Genomic DNA, 24,616 nt, shown 5'->3' on the forward strand with positions numbered 1-24,616 from the left:
TTGTAGATAATTTCTGCCCCGTGTCACCCACCCCACACGTGGGCTGTGCTGCAGGACGGCTGCTCTCTGCACCAGGGGCTGCTCCTTGTGCCTTGAAGCCAGAAAGGCACCATTTCAGCTGCTCGCTGCTCCTGTGACTCAGCCAGTACGGAACCAAGAACGTTTCACAGGACTCGTCTGTGGACAGTTGTGTTTAATGATGCTTTTCTGTGGAATTTGGAAGATCCCATAGTTATAATGATCACAACTGAATCTTTACAAATGCTTTTGTGAACATTTCATAGCCATGCCCAAGCCGTTCTCCATGTTTTGTGCAGACAAGGCAAGGTGAATTCAAAGGAAACATTCTGTGCCTTTCTGGATGGCATCCTGCTGCTTCCTAACCATTTTTTTGTTTGCCTTTTTTTTTCTTTCCCTCCATCATCTATTAATTCTGTCTCTTCCTCCTTCAGAGACAGATGGTGAGCTGGTGATACTAATGAGCTCCCTGCTGCCCAGGGAAGGCAGACTGAAATGCTTTGTGTTCGGAGAACTAACAGGCTGAGCACCCTCACTAAGGATGTAACACATGTGATGAAAGGTTTGGTGCACAAACACTGTAGCAGACTTTCTTCGCATGCACCTATGAACCATGTTTCCCCAAGAGAACAACTTCCCCAAACAGTCTACCTAATCGTCCGATCCTCACTGTCTTTATTGGGGTATTGCTCTGAATGGTACAATAATTTCTCTTTTTTATGGAGATGGAGAGAGCATTAGGTTGTGGACACATGGCAATTGAATGCCCGGCTTCTCTGGCATTAGCACACTGAGAAATAAAAACAAAGAGCACCTGCTGTTCCTCAGAGTGAGTCTTTGAACATTAGAAAAACTTCCTTGGCAGAAAGCCATTCTTTTCTGGGCTGACTTTAAAAAGAATGCAGTTAATTATAGGAGATGCAGACCTCTAAGGTAACAAAATGCAATTATCCAGGGATTCATCATGGATTCAGTTATGTCTTGTTTAAAATGTAACAGGATTGTCAAAACTGACTTAGGTACTAAGTACACAATTAAAGACAGATCTGGTTGTCCTGGAAGTCTAATGGTTGCAGTCATGTGGCCAGTTCAGGGCTGACTGGAGTTCCCAAGTGGTGGTAGTTATGTGGATTCAGCACGATTATAAGGAGTTTTTCAAAAGCTAATGAATTGGTTACGATTCTGAGAACTTTCATACTGGATTCATTAAATGTTCTCTCTCCAGCAGAGATCACAGAGAGAGATGTGCCCCTGTCTCCACAGTCAGCAGAAAAACTGCAGTGACACAAGATTTCTAATTGAGTGAATGTGAAACATTCGGGTTTTTTGTGTGTTTAAAAAACAAAGAAATGGTAGTAACAGAGTATCTGTCTTTTAATGTGAGAGATTTTTTTCTCAAGAAACAGCATTTTGCCACTGGAATGGAGAACATTAAAAAACCCAGACTTTTCTTTCAGTTGGTACATGGAGATACATCACATAAGTTTAGGGGATGGATAGTAAATGTAACTCGAGCCAGACCAACTGTTATAGCTGATAAAGAGGTGTTGGTCTCTTATCAAAGCAGGTGCTTTGATATCTGTTTATGCAGAATACTACTCAGTCCACATTTAAGTTAATTACTGTATACTAGCAAGTAACAGATGTGCTGCAGATCACTAGGGTGATTAAAATAAAGCTCACAAATAAAGATTTTACAGGTTTGGAATATAACAATAAATAAATGAGTTAAAAAGTACTATATTAAAACTCAAATATTTTAGTAATTGAACTTAAACCTTATGTGTCTTCTTATCAGTCAGTTGCTGTGTATTAAGTTCAAAATAAAATAATGACTTACAGACTTAAACAGAGACATTTTTCCCATTTGAATTTATTAGTACTATGCCAAAAGTTACTCTGGGAAAATATGTGTCTATTCTCTTCTTGGTGCTTTCATCAGCTTTTAGTAAGAACACAAGATGAGGGTCAGTCTGAAAGTGCCTGATGATGAGCTTTTAACAGGAATGTACTGGTGTCACCACCAATGCTTTTACAAGCATTTCTAGTTTCTGACTGGAAATTCCACCCTGAAAGCAGGGGGAGCCACGTAGAGACAGGCAGACACTTAGTTCCAAAAAACCAAGGTGGGCCTGTGGGCAGTGGGATCAAGAAGTTGAACCAGAGGTTCCCACAAGACTAGAGGGTATCTTCACCATAAGTCTTTTTTGTCTTCTGGGCTGTTGTTCCTTCTTTGTTTTCTGTTGGTTTGGGAACTTTTTTTTTGAGGAATACCTTGACAAGTCTTATTTCATCCTTGTGTTCATCCTAATTCAAACCGGGGCAATTTATGGAGTCTGAAAACTTTCAAATGACAGGAAAATGGTTTCCTGCCTAGCCATGAGAGGTGTCATTGTAAGGTGAGAAAGATTATGAAATGTTAGTAAAGGAAATGCTATAATCTCAGTAAATATGTAGGGGTAGGTTGACCTAATTTTCAAATTAATAATAAAAATGTGAACCACCTTGCAGTGAGACCTGATCAAGAAGAAACACTTAGGTAGATACGTGATGTAACATTGAATTAGCATAAAGGAGCTTAATATATTTTATGTACTACACTAAGTAACGTACAGAAGACCCATGATACTGTGGTACTCTGGACTGGATTAAAAAAGAAAAAAGAAAAAGAAAATTAATCTTTTAGAAATTGTTCATAAGTAAGCATTTTTTTTTTCCCTCATGGGATTAGAGTGGTCCATAATCAACAAAACAGCATACGAATACTTAGTTTTAAGAGAGTATTTTAAATATTAGATGAAATAACTACTTTTTGAAAGAGATGACTAAACAAAGATGAACTGCTTATTTCTGGATTTTGCTGTAGCTATTTTTGGAATTACTTATTAAGGGGGAGGTCATAAACAAATAAGAAGAGAATATTCAGCTTCTACTGTTTGTGGTTACAGACGTCTGTGTGCAAGGCGGACACTGGATAGCCCCACTCGCTGCACAGAAAGGCCATGGAAGTTTCTCCCCATATCTTAAGGCATTCTGCTTTTTATTCTAGTAAACCTCTGCACTGTATTGTAATTTACACCATATTTACTTGGAAGTGATTGTGGTAGTAGAACCACAGAACACTGTGCTTATGTTTTTTTCTTCTCTCCACTGTAATAATAAACTTCCTTGCTGTGTTGCCCTGACCTTTCTCTTTGACTCCTGTGATATCCCATGGTGTCTTCCCTTTGCCTTTCCCTCAGTGGACATGCTAATTGGGTCTGGATCCTTTATCTAGCTGTTGCTATTCATAAAACTACTAGGAGTTCAGTATTTTTGAGGTCTCTCTTCCTCCAAAATCTGCATCCAAAAGCCATTTTGGATTGGGAAAGGAACTGGAGGAGAAAACAAAAGATCCTCTAAGTCTTGTTTCCTTAGGGAGCCAGGCAAAAGATGTATATCTAAGTCTCATCTTGCACGTTATAGATCAAGCATAATGCATCCTCTGGTGTATAAGTATAGTGGGGAAGCTTAATTACAGGCTGATCGAGAATCTAAAACTGTGTCTTTATTGCCATGTGATAGCTCTGGGTTTATAGTATTTCAGAAATGCAGTTGCCATTGTTCAGTCATATGTTCTAGGCAGTTGTTTTCTGTTTCCAACTGTTTCCTCTCAGGTCTTACCCAGAAATGGCATAATTACATGCATTACTAGATATGTAATTTTATTTGCCAAAGTGTTGTACTGTGCAGTGTTCTGTCTATGAGAAAGTAAGCGTGAGATGTGCTACTTTAAAATATTTCCTTGTACTGTTATCTCACTTATTAAATGTAGTTTCTATTAATACTTTCTATTAGTTTGGATATCTGGATATGGTAAAACATTATCAAGTATAACACAGTTGTTGTGTTCAGACAAGTTTTAGGTTTCCTTAATCACAGACATGTCCTTAAAGAATTAGACAGGAAGGAAAATAACAAAGTTGCCTTTTCCTGAATTTGTATCATGAAGCACCTTCTTAGAAATAACTTTTAAATTTCCTGCATGTTATATGAAAAGTCCTTCCTTTCCTTTTAGTTGTGAGGAAAAATACCCCACCCCCTGCCTAGATATTCAGAAAGATGTAGGCTGAAGTATTTAGAATTGTTTAAGCCTTCTAGTTTGAGCATATGCTGGTGGCACTGTGGAAACCTGGGAAACTCTCTCCCAGTAAAGTGAGAGGAGATGCCTTTTCAATGCTGAATGAAGTGCTTTTGCTTTAAATATGAAGAAGCTTTGGTATTTTGGATTTAATGAGGCCTAAATATGTCAACATTGGAGGCTGTTTGCTTTTGTGAAATAGTTGGCATGCTGTACTGGCTGGCAATGTTGTATTTGCTCTGTCCAATCCTCTGCAACTCATTGTTTCCCAGACTATATGAATTCAGCTCTTCAGGCCTACATTTGTATTAGGTTATTCTGTTAGGTTATTTTATCAGCATCTAGGGGTTGATAATCAAATGAAGCTACTACAGAGAAGGTGGAGAGCTGTTCTGAAGACACTCTCAGAAAGTGTCAGTGCTGCTTCACCGGGAAAACAGAGAAGTGAAATGAATGGGATTCTCTAGACATTTGCGGGCTTGAGGTCAATCAATTTTTATTAGTTATCTTGTTGATGGCATAGGCAGTGTATATATTAGATTTGTGGATGCCATGGAGTCTGAAGGGGTTGTAAGCATGTTGGAGACAGAATTGGACTTCAAAATGATCTTGGCAAACTGACAAAATGATCAGAAAAAGAGAGGAAATTAATTAGTAGGTATAAAGTTTCAACGTGAATTCACAGCTTCACAGCTATTTAAGTGGAAATTATACAGAAATAACTTCAGAAATAACTACAGAAAAAACTTCGGTCCTGTCCTGTCTTGATGATGCAGAAAAGCCGAACTTTATGCTGGAATATAAGTATATCTGAATTTACATGCAGAAGATATAAATTAGTCCTGCTGGTCAATTCAACTTCATAAGGCATCGAAGAAGTAGGAGGGTCTAACATGTGACCTATGGCAGAGACGGGAAGAATGTGGGTTATTTATCGTAGAGAAGAGTAGTCCATGGGTCATGTGTTCAATATATGCCTTCAAATATATTTAAAAATGTCAGCAAAGACGATACAGCCTCCAAATGCATAGTGCTAGATGATGAATAACAACAGAGAAAACACAAGTTAGAAATTAGGGAAAACATTATAAGATGGTATGCCATTTGGAGTATTTGTTTGAGGAGGTTATAAAATCTACATTACTAGAGGTTAATAAATATATCAACAAACATTTGATAGGGATGACAGAGGTATAATTCATCTGCCTTGGACCTGGTGGAAATGAAGTAGGCTTCTTTGGAAGAAACTTGCAGCCCTGTTTTCTGGATTTCTGTCTGGTTTTGTTTGTTTGTTTTGATTCCAATGGCAAGTTGATATTATCAGAAAATAAATTTGGGGGCTTAGGTCTTCTTACTGCTTTATGTATTTAAAGCCTGAAAAATGTCACATCTACAGGTAATATTGCTTTTGTTTAAGTGATAAGAGGATTTCTTAAATTTGGCAGATCAATACTGGTATGTTTGAAGAATATTTAATATATCAGTGATAGATTAAAATCAGATGTTATTATTCTTCCAGTGTGTGGTAAATTGTGTGTTCCTTCTGGAGAACGTCCTTTTATGACCATGCCTAAAATAAACACTTTATCTGCGCTGACATCTTGATGGTAAATAAAGTGTATTGTTAGTATTATGGCCCTTTTATAAATGCCAGATTTATCCTGATTACTATTATGACCTCCTGGAAAACACAGTAGGCATGTTAATAGGCTTTATAGGCACATTGGCCTGCATGGCGTTAGAGTTTCTCTCTAACTTCCATAGGAGTTTGTACAATAAAACAGAACCTGCCTTTGTGCCTTCGGTCTCATTCATACTGATGTGTTGTTCTATGTGGCACGATACTGCTGTGCAAAGTAGTATGAACACAGATCGTAGTGTGCACAGTATAAACACAGTAGTGTGACATCTTTATCACAGAGAGGGGTAATTTACAGCAGGATTTGATGGGAACTTGGGAGAGGCGAAGGATACAGTTTCTTTGGTCCCTGTAAAACTACTTTGCCCATGGTGAGATGAGTGCAATTGGGCAGGCAGGGCACCCTGTGAGGTGCATGGGACATGGGAATTAATCCTCTGTAGAAGTGAGCAGATCACCAGTAATCCAGCAGTTGGCAGCCATTCTGCCTGCCCCTAGGGCCTTTCGTTTTGCATAGAGAAAGCAACTTTTTGATCCTGTGAGGTGCTTCTTCGTTGTGGATTACAGGTATGCTGGAAACGTGTGGTTAGATCCACAGTTCAGTAATGGAAGGATCAAGAACTGAAACGCTTTTGCTGATAAGAAAGTTATTTTTACAGTAGTTATATACAAGTGATAAATACTTATAGGCACTGTGACAATAAATCGGAATCCTGAGTGCTAATTGTGATTTATGCTTAAATCAGGAAGCTTCCTTTAGTCTTCTTATGCTTTGCATATGTTACATTTCTGCCTTAATGCATTTTCAATTCCTTTTGTTAGCTTAAATATCCTACATCTTTTAAATTTGGAAGAATGGATGATTTCTACCAGGCTCGTTTGTTCCAAGTTGCAGCATTACCTCATGGTTTTATCCCATCAAATATAGTAAACACTTAGTTGGCTCTGTTAGCTCTCCTGGATCCCCATGCTCAGATGTAAATGAATTTGATATTGTACACAGATGTCAGCTCCCTTATAAAAGTAGAACACTTGAAATCAGATCCTGTTATCACGGAACTCACCATTTACTATCATTTTCAAACAAGAAAAGCAGTCAGTGGCTTTAGTATTAACAGTAGCCTGATGCAGTTACTGGAGATTGTGATCATCGTGCATGGCAATACTTGTAGGACCAGAGCTGGAGCTTGGTTTACGTGACTGTTAAATTGTACAACCATTACCATGTGAAAATATTTTCAGGCAAATATGAACGCTTTCCAAATGTATGTGTAGAAGAGGAGCCAAGAAGTATTTGTGGTACTGACTGATGACGTTTGTAATTTTCTGTATTAAAATCAAATTTTTATGAAAGGTGGAGTCTCCCAAAACGCATTAGAACAAGTAATTCCAAGATTAAGATTGAACTAATAATGTTTCCAAGTGGCAAAACATTGCCAAAAAGGTACAAATGTAGATCAGATGAAGAAGCACTAGTTCCATGATTAAACTTGTTGGGACAGGTATGGTGACAGTTTTGCATCTCCAATAAATGCAGCACATATCACTCATGTGTCTCACAGTTCTGTTGAGTCATAGTCCTGTTCAGTCACTGTTAGTTTCCGAGAGAGGAGCAGAGTGTTTGGGGAGTAGTTAGGCAAAAGGACGTGCATTAGTGCGTATGCAGTGTGCGAGAATTAATTGAGGGGCCTTGTTAGATGGAAGAAAGGCCTATTGCAAATGGTTCATGAACCAACAAAGTGGATTTGAACTGCTCCCCCTGCACACTTCTGTTGAGTAGGACTCAAGTTGTTCGGGAGAAGAAACAATGTTTTCTGATTATGGAAAGAACTTTTGCTTTGAATGCAAATATGTTCTCAATTGAAATGATTCTTAACCACTTGGATAAGCAGATTTCAGGATGAAATAATATGTTTATAAATATCTCTACGTGTTGACTGATAATAGGAAAATAACATTTACATTTTGAAGCAGTCTTCAGAGAATGAATTATTAAATTGAAAAGTATTGTTGTTCTGTATCAGCAGGGATAGTGGTAGCTGGTGGAGATATGGAAGGATATAGCGGGAATATTTACTTGGCTCAGAGGGAGCAAGTGGCTTTCCTCTGGAGCACAAACTGACAAGGAGCTCTGGCTCCTGCAGTAAACCTCTGTGGACTGAGAAGGGCTGCTGTCAGGAGATCCTGTCTCCTGCAAGTTCTGTTGAGCTCCTATGTGTACTTATGACTCAATGAGGCATTTAGCAGAAACAACCCTGATACTAATTGTTACCATGTACTTTGTGGCATGTAGAGCCAATTTGGTTTTCCCATCACCATTTTTTTTAACTCTGTGTGTTTTCTGGGAGCGGTGGTACTGTGCTTCTGTCTGCAGGTGCTGATCCTGAGCTTAGGAGCTGCCATAATTTTGTTCTGTGGATAGTGTGATTTGATGGGCAATATTCTCTGCAATGCAGAGCCTGTTCCAAAAACCAGCAGCAATAATGGCAGCATTTCTCTCACAGTGAGGATTAATTGACAAGCCAAATGATACCATTGTGGAAGCAGTGAGGGTGAAACACGGAGGACTGACTGTGGCCTTTAATTTTCCCTTACAAGTCTTCGCTGTATTTGAGTGTGGTTGAGGTTGCAGTTGAGTTTGCTTTCAGACAAGAAGTGAATGCACTGGGCTGGGGAGCCGAGACTTTGCTGTGACACAGAAACCTCAAAGAAGCTGCATGAGTAATTGAATCTTTCGTCCTGCTTGAGCTGAGCAACATCATATTGCAAGTTTTCTGTGAATATTAGCTCATAGTTGGGAATTAATTTCTTTCAATCCTGTCTAGACCTGTCCTGTGTTTATTTTCTACAAATAGACCCCAGCAAATGACAAAATTTGCCAAATCAATACATTTTAGCTATGCTATGCTATCTGATTTTTCAGATAATTTACAAACAGAAGAGTAATTTGTCTGAAAAAATAATACAGTGCAACATTCTGTGATATTCTTGGGTATTGAGATGAGTTTAGTGCTCATATACATGGACAGCATAGAGCTTGATTCCAAGTGATTTATTTAGGTGCCTTTTTATTGGGGACTTAGAGGATGGACTGTTCTCTTTCTCAGCAGCTCTTTCTCCTGTGTACATCTTTGCAGAATATTTACCCTTCTTAGAAAATGCGGTTTGTCTACCATTCTCAGAGCTCCACATTTTCTTTTTAATAATGGAAACTAGGGTGGTGAGGGCAGAAAGTGAAGTCAGAGAAGACAGCCGAAGTCCAGAGTTATGTACATGGAGATGATGGTTAAATAAGCAGAGTACTGTAGGCTTAGATGAACAATTTTCCAGCCATCTGTCATATTTTTCTCTCCAGAACTGATGGCAGAATATCAAAACTGTTGAATACTTAGTGATAGCTGTCAGAAGTATCTGTAAGCTCCCTATGTAATGGCTCACAGATAGTGGCTATGGACCACTGGTGGTCTGGAAGTTCATTGGCCAGTGTTTCACAGTTGAGCTGTGGAACTACATTACAGGTATGTTGTGATATTTGAAATATTCTGACAGAGGTCCAATTATCCAAAATTCTAGGGACCGGTTGCCTGCAGATGACATACCTGATATTTAAAGCATTTGTTTTCTCTGAGATGGGACAGTAAACTGACACCAAGCACCAGTATGGTAAAAGAGAGCAAAATACAAAATTCCAGAGCAAATACAAATAGGCCTTCTCATGCCAAGGATGCCTCATATTGCTATCAGTACTGTTAGTGATGCTCTACCTGCAATTTGGATGAAATCTGTGCCTGGCATGTTCAGCTTTCAAAATAAGGAATAATGCATTTCTCTCTCCTTGCTGATGCTACATACAGAGTCTTGTGTAATCATTGCCAAAAGATAAGAATGAAATGAGAAGAAAAAGTATCAAAAAACAATGCTGCTCTGATGGGGAAGACAAAGAAAAGATAGGTATAAAAGAAAGACTGTGTGTGCAATTGGTGCTGTGATAATAATTTGAAATGCAATTACTAAAGGTCAGCTATCTCCAAAGGCAAAGTTTCCTCTGCTGCTCATGAACTCGTAAGCTGAGGGGAAGGGCTCGTGGGAAGTGACAAGTGGGGATGGGGTGGGCAGCAGAGGATAACAGGTCATCTTTTCCTCCTCAGGACCTTAGATCTTCTAATGATGACATCACATACGTCTCTAGTTATTGTATACCCGACACTTGCTTATTCAGTACAACTTCAAGGCATGGATGACCCTGCTCCATTCCTGTTTCATTATACCTCTGTGTGTCTGCTGCTCGAGGGATGAGGGGACAGCAGAACTAATTCCCTCCCACATTCTTCTATGTCATTTGACACATTTACTAACAAAGCTTATTTTTTTCCCCCAAAATCTATTAGTAAAGATTTGAAGCGACAACTGCAGAGCAAAAAAATTGAAGCCTGAAAATCTGCCTACAGTGTGCATAACCCAAGCTGTATTTTCTCTAAGATACTTCACTGAAAATATGACATATGTTCTTTTATTCCCTCTTACCCTTGACAGCATGTGTGTAAAGATATGAGAGTTTGAGTGTGGTGTTATTTATTATTGTTGTTGTTGTTATTTAGTAAAGCCATAAAGCTGAAATGATAAGTAACCAAAACCTCATAATAATGAGTAGGCATGACTCATGGGTTACTCATAAAGTGTTTTTTCCATTAAACCAACTCTATTGTATGGTTTGAAAGTAATTAGATTTTGAATACCAGTGTGAATAACTTAATGGTTTGGAATCACTTGAAATTTCTTATCAATCCATCAGCTAATATCCCGTACTTATAATTTGCATTCTTAACAGAATAAGTGACTCAAAGCCACTTCTTATTTTACTACTTCTTTTTATAATAATATACAGCTTCCTTTGATCATATGGTAATATCCTTCACTTGTACATCCTTCAGTGACTTAGAGGCAACAGGTATCAACTTTCTTCTATTTTTATGCTTTATTGAGGCTAAACCAGAAGTTTCTCTGACCTCTTGTAATATCTGAGGAATCTCAGGCTCAGTTGGGCTGAATGCGTGTTTATTTATCTGTGTAAAATATGCAAAACGTTAGGAGAATCTGAGATAGATCCAAAAGCCATAACAAAAAAAAAAAAATAGAAATTTGAAATGCTGATCAAAATGCTGTCCACACATAGCTGCCGAATAGGCCATATGTGGCCAATGCAAATACAGGTGTGACGTGACTGTTCGTTGTTCTGCTGGATTAGTCAGTTCCTGGAGACACAGTGCTAATGTTGGAGGACAATTTCTCTGGGATTTGATGGGTCATCTAATTATCATATTTTGTATTATTCTTACTAATCTGGTGTAGAATAGATGCATTTGTGAGCAGGTAAATAAGGTGAGTGCAACTATACTGGAAGGAGTTGGAACAGAAGGTCACTTTTACTCCTGAGACAGTTACGTAGCAAAGCAAAGAGTCTTTGGCAAACACAAAAGAAAATTACTGCCATCTGTAATTTTTTATGTAACATTGCTAATGAAGGAATGAAAGAAAATATTTCCTTCCTCCAACCCCGTTCTTAAATCTAAATCCAAATGTCTCATTTTCATGAATCTGAACTGCAGGAATGCATGCCCCATGTTAGTGACAGAGGGACAAATAGCACTTTTCTGTACATTGTACATAATTACAAAAAGGTAAAACAGCTTTGAGTCGTGTAGGCTGCTTCTTAAATTTGCCCAGAGCTTGCTCAAGAAGAGATGACTAAGCTTTTTAGGTTCTGTAGCTGTTTCTGGAAGGAGTGTTGCATCAGTCAAGCCCTTTATTTGATGGTATAGCTTTTTCTTGTTCTCTCATAACGTGGCCTATATTGGCCTCAGAAAAATAATGGTTGTTCGTCAATAAAAAAAGCCACCAAAGAATAAAAAATGGTTGAAGAATTGTTTGACTCGTCTTTAATCATAAGGTGGAAAAAGGAAATTTGTCTCTCTTTCTTAGAGTACATTACAGATGACCCGACTGTCCAAACTCATTTACTATTATTAGATCTTTTCAAACCTGAGAAGGGCTGACATCCTGTCATTAATACTCTTGTAAATTCTGAAGTAAACAGATTTCAAAGACACTCGACTGTTAGTGTGAAGACAAGGTCAAAGAGTTGAATGACAAGTCCTCCTGGTACAATAAGACTACTCATCAATCAGTTTTACTAGCAACTTCTTAATAAAGAAAAGAGATCAGAACATGACAAAGTAGTATATTGGAAAATATATGTGCGTGACATCCATTTTGGTATCCTTAGACTAGTAGTTAATGACGAAAAACTATTATGTATGGTCTGGAAATATGGTAGATGCCTGTAGGAGAACGTCTTCTGCAGTTTAACACTTCTGAAATTCAGAAATTGAAAAAATCTACTATGCCAAAACTTTCAGAACAAGATATGTTCAAGTAACTAAAATAAGGAAGATGGTTAAATTTCATTTAAGAATTATCAGGTTTTAATATTTGACAACTCAAGGATGGTAATTTACAGCCCTTGGAAACAATGTCATTTCAGTGCAGGCTTCACTGTCAAGGCATTTGGCAAATACACAACTCAGAAGCCAGGTCATTTTCCTCTGACTTTCTGCTGAGTGGTTTTGGAACTTTTTAGCATGTTCTGTGGTGCCACTGTGTTTCATTTCCTTAAATCTTCTGTGGCGTTCATTCTACAGGGTCAGATGTTACAGACACGTCAATCAGTTGTCATGTTAAATACGACCAGTCTATGAGTTTAATAGTAGGATAAAGTAAGTAATACAGATGGCTCTGGAAGAAAGCATTCCTCTTGTCTACTAAGTAAATGTATAGGAACAACATTATGACTCAGATCTCTCATTTTTGTTAACACAGGATAATAAAAATCAGACAAAATATAAAATGCCAACATGTGAAAGGGCATCAGATGCATTGAATAGTCAAGATATTACGTTTGTCTTTAAGATGTATTGTGAGGCTTTTTCACTTGATTGTTGTCTCATTATGATAATGAGAATTTGTGGGAAGAAAACAAGAGTTAGCTCATATCTGGAGGTCAAGTCTGATCCAGCCTGAACACAAGATAAATCTACATGTAGATTTACTTTATGAAGCTGAGAGAAGGGCAGACTGAAATCTGCTGTGTTCCATGGGGTTACCCCCAAATGTGGGGCAATAGGCATTGCATTGAGTGACTCCTCCTGCCCACCCCCTTTTGCTTTCTCCAATGGTAGATGGAGTCTTGATTTCTTAGAAAAAGACTGTCTTGGAGTGGGTGTGCTCTGGAAGTAAGAACAGCAAATGTATCTTAGTCTCTCCCCAAACACTGACATGTTGGTTTTCATTTCATTGGTATAAGATCAAGCTGGTTTCTGAGTCACGCATAAAAGGTACTTAACAAAATATACCTGGTGGGACTAGTGGCTGGCATTTGGGATCTGTACTTTTATTTATGGAGTAGTGGTGTTTTGCTGAACTTTCACGGTGAACCTGAGGCTTGACCACATATACCAAAAGGTTTGCTAAAGCTTCCTTAGGTTGAATTCCCCAAAGTGGTGGTTTTGAGTGGAATCAACAACATCAGAAAAGAAAAAAAAGAAAGAAAGGAAGGAGGAAAGAAAGAAAAAATATTTCATTGGGCAAAACAACTTTCTTTTTTTTTCCATGCAAGTTTGACTGCTTTGGGCAGTTGTTTAAGGCGTAGTTATATGACTGCAAAAAGAAACGTAGATAAAATGCTTCTGTGCCATTTTTCAAACTGCAAATGTAGAGTTTGGGATATGACTGTAATTTCAGAATTCACATCCAAAGATTGTATAGGCCCTATGTTGTAGGTACTTTCCTTATCAGTAAATGTTAAGAGTATCTTTTGTTGGCTTAACCAACGCTGCTGCGCTATTGGGCACTTCTCTGGCACAAGCAGGCTCCAGGCAGAGTTTTGATTCTGCTGAACTTAAAGACAAAATGACAAAACTTTTGGCTTTAGAATGGTCAAGACTTTACGTGAAGTTGTGGATTACCTAGAAAATATTCAGATAAGTTCCTTTTGTGACTTGGTGATGCTCTGATTGTGTTCGTTGCCTAAGATTATTTTTCTTATATAGTATCTTCAACAAAGACAAATCATGTTAATGTAATTTTCAGTAACTGCAGAATCATTAATTGATTGAGGTTGGAAGGGAGCACTTGATATAATTGAATCCAGCCCCTTTGCTCTAAGCACATTGCTTTAGACCTTGTCCAGTTGAGTTTTGAGTATCTCCGAAGATGGAGATTCCACAGCCTCTCCAGGCAACCTGTTCCCAGTGTTCAACTACCCTCATGATAATGATATTTTTTTTTTATTATACTTAAATGAAGTTTAATGTATTTCAGTTTGTGTCCATTGCCTCTTGTCTTGTCACTGGGAACTTGAAAGAAGAGTCTGATTCCATCTTTACCCCCTCCCGTCAGGCATTTACACACGTTGATAAGGTTTCCCCTGATCCTTCTCTTCTCCTGGCTGAACAGTCCCAGCTCTCTCAGCCTTGCACTAGGTGCTCCAGTCTCTCATCACCTTGGTGGCTCTTAGTTGGGCTTACTCCAGTATGTCCATGCCTCCCTCGTGCTGAGGGACCACAGTCCTGCAGATGTGTCTCACTAGTGCTGAGTGGGAAGTTTGACCTCCCGTGGCCTGCTGGCAATGCTCTTCTGGTGCAGCCTCAGAGACTGTTGGCCTTGTTTGCTGCAAGGGCAGAATGCTGGCTTATGTTCAACTTGATGTCCACCGGGACCCCCAGGGTCTTTTCTGCAAAGATACTTTCCAGCCTGTGTGTATTGGTGCATGGGGTTATTCCTCTCCTGGTGCAGGATTTTGAACCGCATTTTGTTGGCCTTCATGAGATTCGTATTTTCCCATATTTCCACAAGATGTAACACTGATTTATCAGCTACTCCTCGTAGTTTTGTGTCATCTACAAACTATCTGTCATGATCCCATGGATCTCTTTCCCATTATCTTGGAAGCTGTGAAGTATGCTGGCCTTCATCTGTAGCTCTTCACTGACCCTTGGTGACCACCACCACAAGGCTCCTGCAGGGAAGAAGCCCATCTCCTGCTGTCCCAGCCTCAGTGAGAGACCCCAGACACCCCGGCAGCCCCAGACCTGCAGAGCTGTATCCTCTGCTGGCAGCTCCATCTGAGCGTGAATAGTAGATGTTAGGGGAAGCAGGAGAACATGTAATAACCTTCACTCCTGCAAAAAGAACTCATTTTTAGATGCTGCATCACTTTTTTTGTTCCTCTTTGTAGTCTCCCTTAATGCCAGATTTTTGGCTTCTTGAGCACTTTGTGTTATTTTGAATGTACAGAACTGTTCTTATTCTGTGGGGGTTGTTTTCACTTGCATTTGAAATTAGATGGCAACAATTTAGAATGGACCAAGCTTCTGTTAAGAGCAGTTAGTCATCATCGAGTGAATGAATGTGTTAGCATGTCACCTTGGCATATATCAGCCCTCTCTCCTGTAAAGCACAATGTCAGCTGTGAGCACGCCTTAATGCAACTTTCATTTTGCAAAACAGATCCAGCATGGCGTGTATTCTGCAGATTACTTCTGCCAAGGATCACCTCCTTGCTGCTTTATTTTTAGAATGTTAATTGCCATGGTGTGGAAGAACTGCAGATCCACGTGCAAGCGTTAATGGACATAAAACCACCTGCTTCCTGCACTTGTTGCTATGAAGTGTGATCTTCTCAGTTTGGAAACTCATATGTAAATGTGTGTATTTGTCTAGGGATTCTGTTTCCTAGCAAACTGGGATGCAGTGCAAAATGTGCTGCATTTGCTGTGTCTGGCCTTCGTAATCTGTCTGCATAATTTATGGGAACACTTCATGAAGCCTTCTGCTGCTAATGGTCTCTCAGAGTCCTGCAGAAAAGGCTGGTTCTGCCTTCTAATTTTAAGAGCTGTGATGGTGGCACTGTTTGTCTCTTTTCTGGATCTATTTTGGATTTATGTCTAGCCAAGGGTTTGGAAGAGCTGCTATAAAAGCAGAAACATCTGCTGGGGCTTTATGTGCTGCTGGCTTGCCAAGTTCAACAGCAGGCCAAAGTACAGCTGATGGGCTTGGCCCTCCCCAGGTGTCACTGCAGTTACAGGAGAATGACTGCAAGAGAAATTTGGCTGCTGAAAGCTCTAAACAAAATAAATTAAAAAAAAAAAAGCTTCAGCAACTGTAGAAGGCTATTAGGAGATTATGATTGGGGTCATTAGTGAATAACAGAAACAAATTCTGCTGAAGTGGTTGTGAGCATCTGAATTCTCCCAGTGGAAGCATCCTCAGGTTTGCCTCCTCCCATCACTAATGCAGGCTTTCCCACTGTGTTCTGCAAGCTGCCCATTCAGGTGGCACAGACACACAGTGATTTTAAAGGCTGTTAAGAAAACTTGGCCTTACTTAACCAAGTTTTCATGATTTCAGACACATCATGGCAACCTAATTTGTGCGCAGATGTGGGTGAGGCGGACAGTGTTTTTGACATGGACAGTGAACTTCTGTTGCAGCAGAGGAACTAAAAACGATGCCTTAAAATCCCCTTTAAAGGTTTTGTTCCTGATGCGATTGTAATAACCTAGAACAATCACTCCTTTGACACAGGCGACATGGGAACTGATATCCTCGATGAACTTGTGCTGCATCTGGTCACTGCCCAGGCTTCATCTGTGATGTGTACTAGTAGTTTTGGAGAAGCATGCCAGAAAAAGACAGCTGAGGGGCAGTTGATAGTTCTCTAATATGCTCAGCGTAAGGCTTGATACCTTCCAGAGTCTATTTATCTGCATTTGCTTACTGTTTTGGGATCTTTTCATTCTCTATAAAAATGTTTGGTTACTCCCTTAGTTCTGTCAAGCATTTGGTTCAGGTGCAGAGTAGCACAGTCAAATTACTGACAAAACATTGACTTCATTTACCTTTTTATAAAGTGCTACAACCTGGCCGTATAAATCACTTCCCGTTACAACTCCCGCAGAGCAATCATAAAGTTGAGGTCAGCACTTCAGCAGCAAAAGCAAAAACTTGTACAAATGGAGTTAAGGACGAGGTCCGCTTACTGAAGAGCAAGTAGCCGGCTATTATAGTTGTTGGCAGAGCCCATTACTAGAGAAATACATAATTGCATGTGAATGTGCACATATAAAATATTAAATTATTATCAGGGTTTTTTTGTTTATTTTTTTAGTTTCCTAAATGTTCTTGTTGTAGCTGGATTGATCTATCCAACAATTACAAGAAAACTTGCTGTTCTGGTCAGAAAGCACAAGGCAAAATTCTCTTTTCTCATACATCCCAACATCCTTCTGCCTTCCAAGGAGCTGCCTGACTGAGAATAAAGTTATTTCAGAAATATTTCAGCTGTATGTAGTGGTTTAAATAAAAAAGCCTGGGCTGTGGGAAATACCTCACATTTTTCTATGGTGGAGAATTTTAATGTTCCTTACAAACCTCAAGAAAATGTTCTTAAACCATCCCATTTCCCCAAAGAACACAAGTATGTGCGATGAGAAATTTTCCTTTGTGATTACTTATTTCCAGTCACAGCACTCACAAAAGAGGAATCGTACTGGAAGTACTTCTGGCAATATAGTTAATAATCATAATTTTGGAAAATTGCATTTTAGAACCAAAGGCTTTTCTTTCTTATTTCTTTTCCCTAAATTTTTGACAAACACACTTTTTTTTTTTTTTCCCCAAAGGTTGGTTATTCAAATTGGTGCAAGGAAAATATATAGGAAGTATTCATTTATTTTGGAGGTAGTAATTATATAGTTAAGTTATGCCACTGTTTTTTTTTTTCCAACACAGTACTTCCAGAAATAATACATTGAGCTTGTGAAGGAAAGTGTTTTTATTAAAAAATATAGACCTAACTGTAAAATTCTTCCTGTACTCTAGTCCAGCTAGCATTTTTATGGTACAAAAAACCCCAGATTAATATTAATCATTTTTGTAGCACTGTGTGAATTATCAGTTCTGGTATTTATTTATATTTTTAATATGCCAGAGCTGTCTCTCAGTAGCAAACCCCTCAAATGCTCCATGATATACTCCAGTCCTTGCTGAGACTTACTAGTGAATTGCTGGATTTGCAGCTTCTGAAACTAAATCTACACAGGACTGTTTCTTAGGATAAATGCTTGCACAGTGATGGTTAGTTACATGATACATTGAATTCAGTCAAGAAAGTGTGGTAAGAAATTGATCTTTCCCTATTTCCCACAATTATTTTCTCCTTTTTTATGCCCTTATTTAGGTCACTACAACTCTTTGTGGGACCGAGCTGTAAACAGGGTTGCTGAAATGATCCAGCAAGTCTTCAAAACCATTAATTTCATCATGGATAACCTCAGTCTTTTTGTTTTTTACCAGGAGCGAGTGTCTGGGGTAGGACGATGGTGGGGGATTTTTAAGGTGCCCCCGGAGGGACTGTTTCTGGGGGCTGTGCATCTCACTGCCCTCCCCAGCCGCTCCCAGGCTGCACAGCTGGAAAGGCAGAAATAACACAGAGCTTTTCCTTTTTACAAAAGTAAGACATGACCCTGTCTTCCTGGCTGTGTCTTGTCTGCTCTGTCACCGTGACACTGCTTGTTTCATGGTTGAGCAGATTCATCACAAATATCTGTGTACTGCAAGCGTGGCTACAGGCTGCACCTCCCAAGACGCGCCGTCAGCGAGTGCTGTGTGGTGGTGATGGAATTAATGCACCAAGGCAGTAGTTTCAAAATGGGTGTCCTACCTAAACTAACAGTTTCTGGGAGAAAAGGTGATGGCTACAGCTAATAGAAGCTAAAGCGATGTGTTGCGGGCCTGTAAAATACAAAACCTAACTGTTGGAGCTGTGCAGCAAAGTAATGAGGAGCTTGAAAATGTAACTGATAAGCAGCGTGATTACAGGCTAATGAGCAGGTTGTTTGTAGTATATTGAAGGACTAATGAAGGGCTGCAAAAGATAACTGTGGTGGTGAACAGTGAGACTACACAGAGTAGGAATGTTTAAATACAGCACTGAAAGATATGTACTATATACTAAAGACACAGTGCTGCTAACGATTGGAGGTCGTGTGTGTGTGTGTATTCTATGGAGTAAATAATTAACCAAAAGCAGTACACGGTAAATGCATGACAGAAGATACCAGTAAGGGAAAACATGATACAGTACATAAGTACATATTTTATAACTTGAATTTCTGCACCAAGTAACACCCCCATCCATACACAGGCCTCTGCTTATCGCCTTCCATGTTCCCTCATAAGAAAACATGAATGGTTCCTTTACTGTGCAATGCTTTGTGTCTGGACAGCTCTGAGACAGGGTGATTCCTGGAAAATATGAGCTTCATAACACTTTCTGCACAGGTAATTGCAACATCACGATAGAAAGTTGTAGCCTGGCATGCCAGAATGGGGCACAGTCAGCCCAGGTAGCGAGTAGAGTCAGGGGAGCACTTGTCAGACCCTTGGGGCCAACGTGTAGCATCGTTTAGCATTTGTCTTCTGGCACTTTAAGTATGTTACAAAAATAAGGCCATGTCCTTTTCCTTAGTGTGAAGTTAGTAAGTTCCTGAGGAAGGATCTGACACTCTGAAGTCACCTAGCAGGGTAATCCTTGGTTTTATTATCAGCTAAAGAGGACTGGTTTTGCCCCTCAGTGCAGCCAGTTGAGTATATTTAGTGTACTGACCCAACATCCGGTTCTAGAATTTGTGATGTTTTGATCCTCCTTGAGTACTCATTTGATAGGAATGCAGATGTTCAGTGTTTCGGTTTCCTTTGGGGATTTTTTTCTGTGGATTTTCTTGAGTCAGTATTTTACAATCAAATATATATTTACAGCTCACTAAAAAGCCACTACAAATGGCCACCTCTCCTTTATTGTGCTCCCATGTAGTGAGAGAGACTGCAGGGCTCTTCATGTGAACATGAGATCTGTAAAACAGGAATGAATAACTGTATAAATGCAGAGTTGCACCATGTTCTGTACTCATCTGGGCATTACAGAGCAGGTCATTTCAGCTGAAAAGGCTGTTGTGACAATCTGCAGTTCTTAAAACTATCTATGTTATCAACATATGTGATCAATAAATGTTATCAGTAATGGATTTATAAGTAAAAACAGGATGTGCTCATCTTTGTACTGCTTTTGGAAAAAAGATAAACTCTGTATTGCCTAAATGTGATGCTGCTAAACTGTTTATCTGTTAGCTGTTGCCTATGCCATTGATTCTTTAGTGTAAAACTGGATTAAGGTAGAAACATTTCTATATGTCTGTTTTTGAGAAGAAAACTATATAACTTCAAAAAGGCTCAACTTTTCTGGAAAGCAGAGAGAGGTGTTTTCAGAAAGTACTCAGCACAGCTGATAACTGATGAGCGATCTGTTAACTGGATTGCTAGGAGTCGTACTCTGCAGCCTTTGAAGAGACTTTCATCTGCATGAATTCCTAAATACATGAGTCAGGTCTTGGAACCCAACATTACAGCGTGTTTCTACTCTGAAGGAAGGCTCTGGGGTTTTGGAGGCTTTTTGTTACTGTTTAAAAAGATTTTATGAGGCTAACCGAAATCTCTGCAAATTTCACATTGTATGTGTAAGAGCTGTGAAGTCTTCTATGCTGTTTAAGTAAAGAAGATGCATTAGCGTACCACTTCTTTAGTGGTATTTCTCTGGTTACTTCTCTTTCAGTATGTTTGTCCTGGTGTTTGTTGTTGTAACTTCTGATGTATAGGTTTTAGATTCTCTATCAGCCAGTTCTTCATTACTATCCTATAGATACCTCTTTTTTTTACAGTAATTTAAGGTATAGCAGGTACTGTTGTCTCTATTTTTCAGGTGAGGGACCAAAACACAAAAGAAATCCTGCTGGTAGACGTAAGTCTGTGATAGAGCAAGAACCTGTGTTGATGTCTCTTGCTCTTTAAAGTTCATGGTGTAAATGCTGGATTGTTCCTCTGATCAAAAGTAGGGGAAGGCGAGAAGACAACATTTGCAATACAGTTTGGAGAAAATTAAGTGGGAAGAAATGAGTGTTAGAGTGTTATGAGCAGACCCACTCTTCCTTGGTTCTGTAATGTGCGTCTCAGTTGATTTCTTTCTTTTTCAACAACTTGTCAATAATATAAACCAGCAGATCTTTTAACTTTTTTTTTTTTTTTTTTTTTTTCCTAAAGGCTTTCTTTTTGCCGCTAGTTAAGTAATCTATTACTCATTTGAAATCTCTTCATTGTTGTCTTCTGGGATTTTCAGCTAATAGAGTCTGTACAGTATGGCTCATTTGGCTAGAATGGAGCTCGAGTTAATCTTCAAGAAGCAAAAGCAGAGGAAATACCATGAATGTGTGTTAAGTGTTCCAACAATTCTCTTCCCAGTGCATCTCTTCAATTCATTAAAAAATAAAAGAAAACAGGGAAGGAAGTATTTGTGGCTGAAATTTTCTCTGAGTCTTAGATTTGACTTGGGAATGCAATTTTCATCTCTCTAAAAAATTTCTGTAACATCTCACTATATACATTTTAATGTTTCTTATTTATATGTTAATATAAACTTTTAAGTATAATCTGGAAAGCAAACTAACAGTGAGGAATACTGAATAATTGGTGTGAGTTGTCAGTGGAGAGCTGTATAATGATGGTGAAGTTTAGACAGGCAAGCATTTGCTTTGTGTCTCTTTTGGTATCTGTTAAATTTCTTCTTTTTCAATATTTCTTTTGGAAGTTGTCCAGACTCAGTGTTTAGGTACAGTTTCAAATTATGTCAAGCATAGATTTATTGTAGCTCAAATATTAAAAAGTTACGTTTTTAAGGATGACACCCAAATTTTCTCAGAGTTTAGGGGCTTTGGAAGTTTTGTTTCATCAGAGTGCATTTCTGTACCACGAGGATGTTTTCCCAGCTATCATTTGAGCTCACAGTGTTAGAACAAGCTAAAACCACATAATTCTGTTTGTGCTGTAATATCATTGTTTGATTTTGATAATTCTTATTTCAACACACAGTTGTTACAGTGACAAGTGATTTTTCCCTTGAAGAAAAAAATAAATGAAAGAATGGCACATATTTCAGTAGGTGTCCATACTCTCAAAGAAGCTGTTACTCAGCCACAAGCCCTGTCAGAAACAGGTTGTGTGATGTCTGCATCAGTACATGAATAATCGTGTTGTTGCAGCATCTGGTGGTCCTACCTCCCTTGAATGGCCCATCACCTGAATACTGAACAATGTGTTTCCTGAGTCCTCCAGTGAGTTTTGCTGTACTAAGAAACATCCCTACAATCTGTAGCCTTTAGTGCACAAATGGATAAGCAGCAGCAACAAGTGTCCCATGGATACCAGCAGCTTGCTGTGTCCCCTGGATTGTCCCACAGAAAGCCAGAATGGTCACTAACTGCAGCCAGGTCACTTAGTACCACAGGCCATCTTAGGAGATCAACCTTTAAGCTCCTTGCTCTGGTTAATGGAGTTGTGCAAATAAACCATGCTATCGAAGGGTGTTTTATTCTTCTTATCGGGTGGTACATTCTTATGTATTCTCTTTCCATTACACCTTAAAATATCTTTTCATGATTTTTTAGGGAGGAAAGAGAATGTATTTATCCCGATAAACACAGATGGCTATTTATTTATTTATTTTGTTTTGCTTTTCCCTCTTAACACTTTTGACACAGCAGAAGTTTGTTTTTTAACACACACAAAAAATCTCTTTATGACTGGAAGAGCATCAAGGACTCTCTCCTGAATTTGGTACAAAAGGGCATGCTCTGAGATGCCAGAATTCATCCTCCTCAGCCCTGTCTATACCGCAGTTACAGGGAATTTTGTTATAGCTGTGCGCTACACAATGTTCGTTCTTCGTATATGCAGAGTCAGGAACTTGGAATTTGTATCTCACGTTAAAGTTGTGGCGGATTATCGTAGATTTGGCAAACCAGTTTTTGGACAGTGCTTCTCTTGAATGTTGTCCCTGAACTATGTCCTCTTGTATGTAAATCTCTCAAAGAGCAGCTGGCATTCCTGGGCTCCCTTAAGACTGGGTTGTAGTAAAAAAGGTTTGGGAGTCTGAATAAATGTTTCCATAGATCCCCAGATCTCTTGCGGATCTCGGTCTTTGTATTTAGGCGTGCTGTAACTTTATGGATATACGTTAACCTGTTGTCTCAGGTTGGAGTGTTTTTTTGTTTGTTTGTTTTGTTTTTTTCCTTGAGATAGCTAATTTCTACCAGAAAGTAAAAATTTTTAACTGTGTAGTTCTTCTGCCTTTGTCTGAAAATACCTTAGTTACCTTAGCATACTCTTTTTGTTACAACTTTATCCTTTTCTTTGTAGTACTTTTTAGAAGTCATGAGAATTAGGAGAGGAAGTTTTAGGCTGAAACTTTTTATCTTTGAAATGTCTTGTCCTCTTTGGGTTTACTGCTTGCTCCTTGGTACAGTTGTCACTGCCGTCCCTCCTGCAGTGTCACTCTCCAGTGGTCCCATTGTATTAATCCTGGAACTGCCTCTTCAAAGTAAATTGGATCATCTTTAAGGTTCAGAGAATTGTTTCAGGATGTTATTACTGGGCAAGCCACTCGACCTGATATTCTTCCCTCAAAGAGAACAGACTATATTCTACTTCCATCATACATACTTGTTCTGCATGATTTCAGTACATCTGGCTGAAGTCAGTATTTTAGTCTTTGCTTTAATTTCTTTTCTGTCAAAGCCCTCTGGCAAATTGGGTTTACCACTGTCCATCCTATTCCTCTTAGAATTTTAATTAGCTCAGTACTGAATATCCAGTGCAATGCAATTGTATGTATTTGATTTCTACATAATTATTTGTCAAAACTGAATTGCTGTGATTCCATTAACTTTTCCTGTATATCTGCAGGCAAAGCAACATTATAGGGAAAAAAAAAACCGAATAAAATCTATTCAGATGTCACTATAAAATAGATAAACTCTCAACTTCAGGCTGTGTGGTCTGTGTGTCATAGGCTTATGCCCAGTCATTGTTTGACTGATAGAGAGGGAACAAAAGCAAGGTAGATGTGAACCCTTCTTTATTGATGTCCCTCAGGGACCTGATCCAGGCATATAGTTCTGTGCCTGAGATGCTATATAGATCCTATATAGAACAAAATGAAGCTTCATCCAAAGTGATTTAATTTTGGTTGTGAATTGCTCTTTCACTAACATTTTCCCATACTAGCATTTTATTTGTGCATTCTTTTTATACTAGTTATTGCAGATACGGGTTTAAGGCACAGACGCCATTCATCATTGTAGGTTTTTCTGGAATATGAAACAATTTCTGCAGAGTGCCTACATTTTAAATATTTATAGCTTTGTGTGTATGATATACTGCTGGCCAAGTAATGACTTTGTTTTTATTCATTCAAAGCACTGGAGGAGTAGATGGACACCTTTATTAAGTATGAATTCAGGTAGAGATCCATTGCGAGTCTTCTAGATCTCAGGCCAAATTGTTCTCTTCTGCAATGCTGCAAGAGCTGAACTCAGCTCTTCTTTTCCTGCCTAGGTGAGGAGGTGCTGTCAGTACTTGCAGATGAGCCTTTGCTCTGCTTAGGTCTTTCCTTCCCACCTTGTACGTGGTGATGGAAAGGTAGACAAGTTGTGCTTCTCTTGCTGCACAGTGCAGTGTCAGAATGAAAACCAGCACCACACAGAACTGCAAAATACAGACAGAACTAGCCATACATTTTGAAACCTCGGGAAATATTCTTAACACTGGAAGGTTTTTCATTTCTTAGCTAATGAGCACTGAAAAGAACAAAAGGATGGCAGAGAAGCATTGAAAAT

At 38.9% G+C, this 24,616-nt stretch overlaps 1 protein-coding gene across 4 annotated transcripts in view; it reads left to right on the plus strand.

Moving 5' to 3' along the window:
* The window catches only part of SORCS2 (sortilin related VPS10 domain containing receptor 2), a 562,584-nt gene that overhangs the window by 293,494 nt on the left and 244,474 nt on the right, over positions 1–24,616 (plus strand). The gene's annotated exons all lie outside the window — the stretch shown is intronic.

Source organism: Streptopelia decaocto, assembly GCF_964273445.1.
Source record: "Streptopelia decaocto genome assembly, chromosome: 4".
Classification (NCBI taxonomy): domain Eukaryota; kingdom Metazoa; phylum Chordata; class Aves; order Columbiformes; family Columbidae; genus Streptopelia; species Streptopelia decaocto.